This window comes from Theropithecus gelada, chromosome 14 (assembly GCF_003255815.1).
Source record: "Theropithecus gelada isolate Dixy chromosome 14, Tgel_1.0, whole genome shotgun sequence".
NCBI classification, from domain to species: Eukaryota; Metazoa; Chordata; class Mammalia; order Primates; family Cercopithecidae; genus Theropithecus; species Theropithecus gelada.
The window spans coordinates 2,264,093-2,269,746 of record NC_037682.1 but is presented as its reverse complement, the minus strand read 5'-3'; positions in this window follow the sequence as shown (position 1 = coordinate 2,269,746).

The following is a 5,654-nucleotide window of genomic DNA, read 5'->3' as shown; positions in this document are numbered from 1 at the left end:
TCAGGAGGCTCGGCCCGGGGGCCTGCGCGGCGGTCAGGAGGCTCGGCCCGGGGGCCTGCGCGGCGGTCGGGAGGCTCGGCCCGGGGGCCTGCGCGGCGGTCGGGAGGCTCGGCCCGGGGGCCTGCGCGGCGGTCGGGAGGCTCGGCCCGGGGACCATGCAGACCTAACAGCTCCAGACCCGAGGCAGGGCAGTTGTGCTCCAGAGGGCTCCCACGGCCACGCTGTTCCTCCCAGGTGGACACCCTCGTGGCACGTACACCCCTGCTCTCAGCCCTCTCCTTCACTGGATGGAGAGACTCAGGACCCCCAGAGGTGGGTGGCGGGCAGAGGAGGTGGAGCTGGTCTGAGATGCAAGACGTGGCCCATGGATTCTAGGAGCAACCGGCGACTTCCGAGGTCCCCCACCCACTCAACACACGTTCCCAAACCCCATTTTACAGATGAGGATGAGAGGCCCAGCACAGGGGCCCATGTCTCTGTCACCAGGCAAGGTCGGGGGGATCTAGGGCCAGAATCTGGCTTCCCGCTCCGGTCGGGGGTCAGAGGTCTCCGGCTGGCAGCCGAGGCCAGCGGGACACAGGCTGAGGGATGGGGACAGCTGCTTTCTCGGCACAGACAAGGCTCCCCTCCTCATGCTGCAGACCCCGGCTGCCCCATCAGTCACGGCCCACCCAGGACCGTGCAATCATCCCCCACTTCTCCTAATCCTCCTGCCAGCTTCTTCCCAAGAGTCCAAGCAGTTGGATGCATTTTCTAAATTCTCAGGCCACTGCTGTTTCCTCCTCAAATTCCTTGCCCCCCACCCGCGGCCCCCTCCCAGCCATGGGAAAGGACTGCTGCGGCCTCCCCACAGGCCCATGAACGGGCGGGGCTGCGTCCAGGCAGCTGTGAGGTGCTGGGACCCAGGGGTAAGAGCCCCGATTACAGAGGCGTCATGGGAAAGCGGCGAGGGGAGGCCACCCAGAGCCCCCACCACAGCCCCGCTCCACGCCCTCCCTGGAGCTCTGGCCCTGGAGAGAATCAGATGGGACCCCCAGCAGCAGTCACTTGAGCCTCCCTGCCACTGGCTCTGCTGAGGATGCCCACTGGGCCATGCTGTGGCCACCTGGCTTGGAATGTGGGCACCAAGGTATCAGCCCAGATTCCTACCCATCAGGGCACCAGCATAGGGCCAAGCCAGTGCCACAGAGCCCCCGGGCTGCACGGACATGTCCTGCACGTACCACAAACCGGGAGGGAGGGGTGCTGCCCAGGGTTCTGTGCCCTCCCGGAAGGGGCTACAGTGGGGCTGATTGTCAGGTGGTGGCTCTGACGCAGGAGAGGACAGATGGATAGAGCCCGAGGGCAGCCTGGCCAGGTGCACACAGTGGTGGCTATGACGCCTTCTCCCACGGCTGTCGCTCTGGGTCCAGGAGTGATGATCTCCAGGCTCCAGAGAACTAGAAACAGCCGGCAGGCTCGCTGCTGATAACCGGGCCTTCTCCACCTGGTGGGGAGTGATGAGGCAAGACCGGATGGCGGGCCCCAGGCCTCCCCTCTCCTGGGACGGCCAGCTCTCCTCGCCTGTGCACGTCTCAATACGTCCATGATTACGCAACCAGCCCTTATCGCTGGATGTGAAGATCTGGAGGCCAGGCGGGGCCCTGAGGCCACAGCCTTCCCGCATGGGTGAGCGGTGAGCTGTGCAATTAGCCCTCAGGCCATCCTCACCAGGCCCTGCCTTTGTTCCTCCACCTGCCAGGCAACATCCGCTGGCGGTCTCCCACAGCCTGGCCAGCCTGCTCTTTCTCCCTCCACTCTGACCCCTTCCTCCTCGGGGCCCTGACATGCGGCTGTCTGGCACCCATTTTCAACTACTCTTTTCTTTCTTTTGAGTTTCACTCTTGTTGCCCAGGCTGGAGTGCAACGGCACGATTTCGGCTCACTGCAACCTCTGCCTCCCAGGTTCAAGCGGTTCTCCTGCCTCAGTCTCCTGAGTAGCTGGGATTAGAGGCATGCACCACCACACTCAGCTAATTTTGTATTTTTTGCAGAGACAGGGTTTCACCATATTGGTCAGACTGGTCTTGAACTCCTGACCTCAGGTGATCTGCCCGCCTCGGCCTCCCAAAATGCTGGAATTACAAGCGTGAGTCACCGCACCCGGCCTTCTTTTCTTTTTTCCTGCCCTCAACTATCCTTTTCATTAAAGAATTCAGAATTCTCTCCCCTGCCTGCCAGGATGGAACCCAAAACCACGTAGCCAGTGGGCCTGCCCGAGCTGCGGCCCTGCGCCTGTCCCCGACAAGCCACCCTCCGTTTTCCATTCCATCATCCTCTCTCTGCACCTCAAGCACCGTGACCCCTCTCCTGCCTGACTGACCTCTCCATCTCCAAAGGAGACCCTTTCTTGTGCCTTCCCGCCCTCTCCAGGCCCGCAGTCTGCCTGGGGGCTGCCCTGGGGGCTGCACTGTGTCTCCCACTGCTGTCCACACGTGCTGCCTGCTCTGTGCCTCAGAGGCACTGGAGCTCATGTGCTCGAGGCGGGTGGCCTTCGAACACTGTGAGTCCCCACATCTTGCCCCTGGAGGCCACAGCTGCCCTGGGCCAAAGCTGGGCCGCTTGCTCTGCAGGGACCAAGGGCAGGGCTGCCTCGAGGGCTTCAGGGCAGGAGAGAGAGAGCGAATCTCCTGGAGGCAGATGAGGACCACAGGGAGGCTGCAGGCCTTGAACTCCTCCCAGAGAGCCAGTGGAAGGATGTTGCCTGGTGGATGGGAGATGGCAGACGGGTGCTCTGGGGGCTCCTCCCTCCCTATAGCACCTTGGACATGTTTTGTTTTATCATGGTGAAAATACGTAACAAAACTAGCCACTTTAGCCATTGAGCCATTTTAGCCATTGAGCCACTGAGACATTTGAGCCATTCAGCCATTTTAGCCACTGAGCCACTGGGCGCACACATCAGTGGCACTCAGTGCTTTCTCACTGCCGCGCAGCCATCGCCACCGTCCACCTCGGAGCTCCTCCCTCTCCCAGACTGAAGCTCCCTGAAGGTGCCCAGCCGACTTGCCAGCCTCCTTGCAGTAGACGAGATGGGGAGGCAGCCCTGCTCAAGCAAGGAGGCAGAAGTCTTGACTGTTCTCCCTGTGGTCCCACGGGGAGCACCTGCAGCAGGGCCCTGGCTGGACAGACGGCCACGAGGGGTGTGGTGTAGTGATCGCGTGCCCTGGCCTGGGCAAGAGAGTGGCGCCCTTGGCCTGCCCAGCCCCTGCCCTGCAGCCCGCCTGACAGCCGAGGGGAGCTTCACCTTCCAGCCTCTGGCTGTCATTAGCTGCTCCCGACGGGAGGTGGGACGGGCAGGGGAGACTCGTCCCCGCAGCCAGTGAGGATCCAGGCTCACGTGGGACCACCTGGACCTCATTATTCTTAAGTGGTCCAGTCTGAAAGTTTGAGAAGAGGGGAGAAAAAAACTGCCAATCCCCAGGTCTGGAGAGCCCCACCCCCTCTTCCAGCCATCACTGAAGCCCCGGGGGCTTCAGCCACAATGGAGAGCTGAACCGGGCCCACCCCAGGGCCCAGGAGGGGCATCTGCAGAGGGTTCGGCCCCAGAAGGACTTGGAGGTCAGGCAAGTCAAAGGGAGTTCAGAGCTTAGGAGGGGTGAGAGGTCAGACTCTGGTCCTTTCTCATCAGGTGGGGTCCCTCTGTCCTTCCAGAAGGTCACCTGGGGTGTCTACAGTCAGGGCCAGTCTGACAGGTGGGATGGTGCTTCCCAGCAACCCCACCTTGGGGAGAACCCTGCTGCCTCTCCCTGCTCTCCACCTCCGGCACAGGCCCCGGGAAGCCTCCAGCTGATGACAACACTGAGTAGACTCTGGGGCCAGCATCTCAAGGCACCCAGGACCCCAGACCATCCAGCCACACCCCAGGCTATGAAGACGGGGAGCTCCGGGGAGGCTGGGGTGCCTTCAAGGTGCATCCTAGCAACATCCTCGACCTGCAAGAGGGACACTTGGTCTCAGCATGGGGAGGACGTGCTCAGACCCCATGGATAGGATTTGCTCAGACCCCATGGGGAGGACATGCTCAGACCCCAGGCAGGCATCCTAAGAGTGCCTCGCCTGGACCCCAGGCTGGTAGCTCCTACCTCTCGCAGAGCAGCAGAGGCTGGCAAGAGGGACTCAAGAGTCCTGGCTGGGGGCAGAGGGCCCTGCATGGCTCTGGGGTCCTGACCCAATCCTGCATTTCCACAGAGAGCTGCCTCAGCACCCATACTGAGGGTCCGTGCACCCCCTGGTGTATTGGGGACCCTTCCCCCACCCCACCCCCCATCGCCACTGGGACACCGGAATGTGCAGGATGGCTGTGAGGGGAGAGGCAGGCCCGGGGCGCGGCGGGCAGGGCTGGACGGGGCTGGGGATCTGTAGGAGGCTGGCCAGGCAGATGGGACGTGTCTGGACCCTTAGCATCATCACCTCTGTGTTTTGACCACCGAGCAAATATACCCTAAATGAAGCACAAATTCGCCAAGGGGACAGTCAACTCTGTCCTTTCTTCTTAATCCCTCTGGCTTAGGGTTTCCCAGCCTGGACAGCCTGTCTGAGGGGAAGGCTGCCCAAGGGCACACGGGCATCCGTCTGGGGACATTCAGGCAGTGATCAATCCCCGGCCGCCCTGGTGTGTGCCCAGCACTGTGGGCCTTTTCCCAGCCAGCTAGTGGGGGAGCGGCCGCTGTGGCTCCCTGAGTCTTAGTGAGATGGTCAAGGATGGGACAAAGATGGAGACCCACATGCGGCCGCATCCATGGGCAGAGGAGGTGGAATACAGGACAGCTCTGCCATCCCCTCAGCCGAACCATGAAAAGCAACCCTGTCCCCTAAGGCCCCAGTGCCCACCTGGAGGCCACCATGAACTGGAGCCCAGCACAGCCGCCACCACCACGTCTTGGCTGTCCAGCTCAGGACAGGTCAGTTCCAAGGCGTCCAGGCTGGAGCTCTGGGGGTGGAACAGCATAGTTCCTGAAGAGTCACTTGTCCAGCCCTGGCCGTGGAGGGACAGGTGAGAGCCCACCGAGGGCTCTGAGGACTCCAGGAGGGACCAGCTGAGGACACCGGTGGGGGTGATGCCTCCCCCTTCAATGGCCGCTCGCAGGAGGCAATCCCAGAGCCCCGCTCCGTGGGCCACCAAGTACCCGGAGCCTCATTTAGAAATGGCCATCCCTCCCCACTGGCCCCGGCTGGGATCCTGGTGCTCCAAGAGTCCTGCTGTGGTCCCAGGGAGGAGCAAACCCCCTCCCAATCAGGAAGCATCCTCAACCCCATCTAATTCCAGACGCTGCCTCCCACCTTGGCTTTCGGAGATGGAGAACAGAGCCGGCCCCTGCCCAAGGCCCCGGAGCCCAGGAGGGCGCCCCTCTGAGCAGACAAGCTCGCCCCTGCTCCCAGGACGAGCAAGCCCCTGCCGAGGCTCTGCTGCTGCTAATTGGCCCGTGGGATAAGCAGACCTGTCCAGGAAAGGACCCCCTGATCTCCCAACCCCAACCCCATCTGGCTGGGAGTTCTGACTTAAGCAAATAATCCGTCCAGGGAATTGAAGGCTCAACAGAATCGCCCACTACGGATCCAGTCTTGGTTCCTCCACCCTCCTCCTGCCACCTCCACCTGGGCGCTTGAGATCA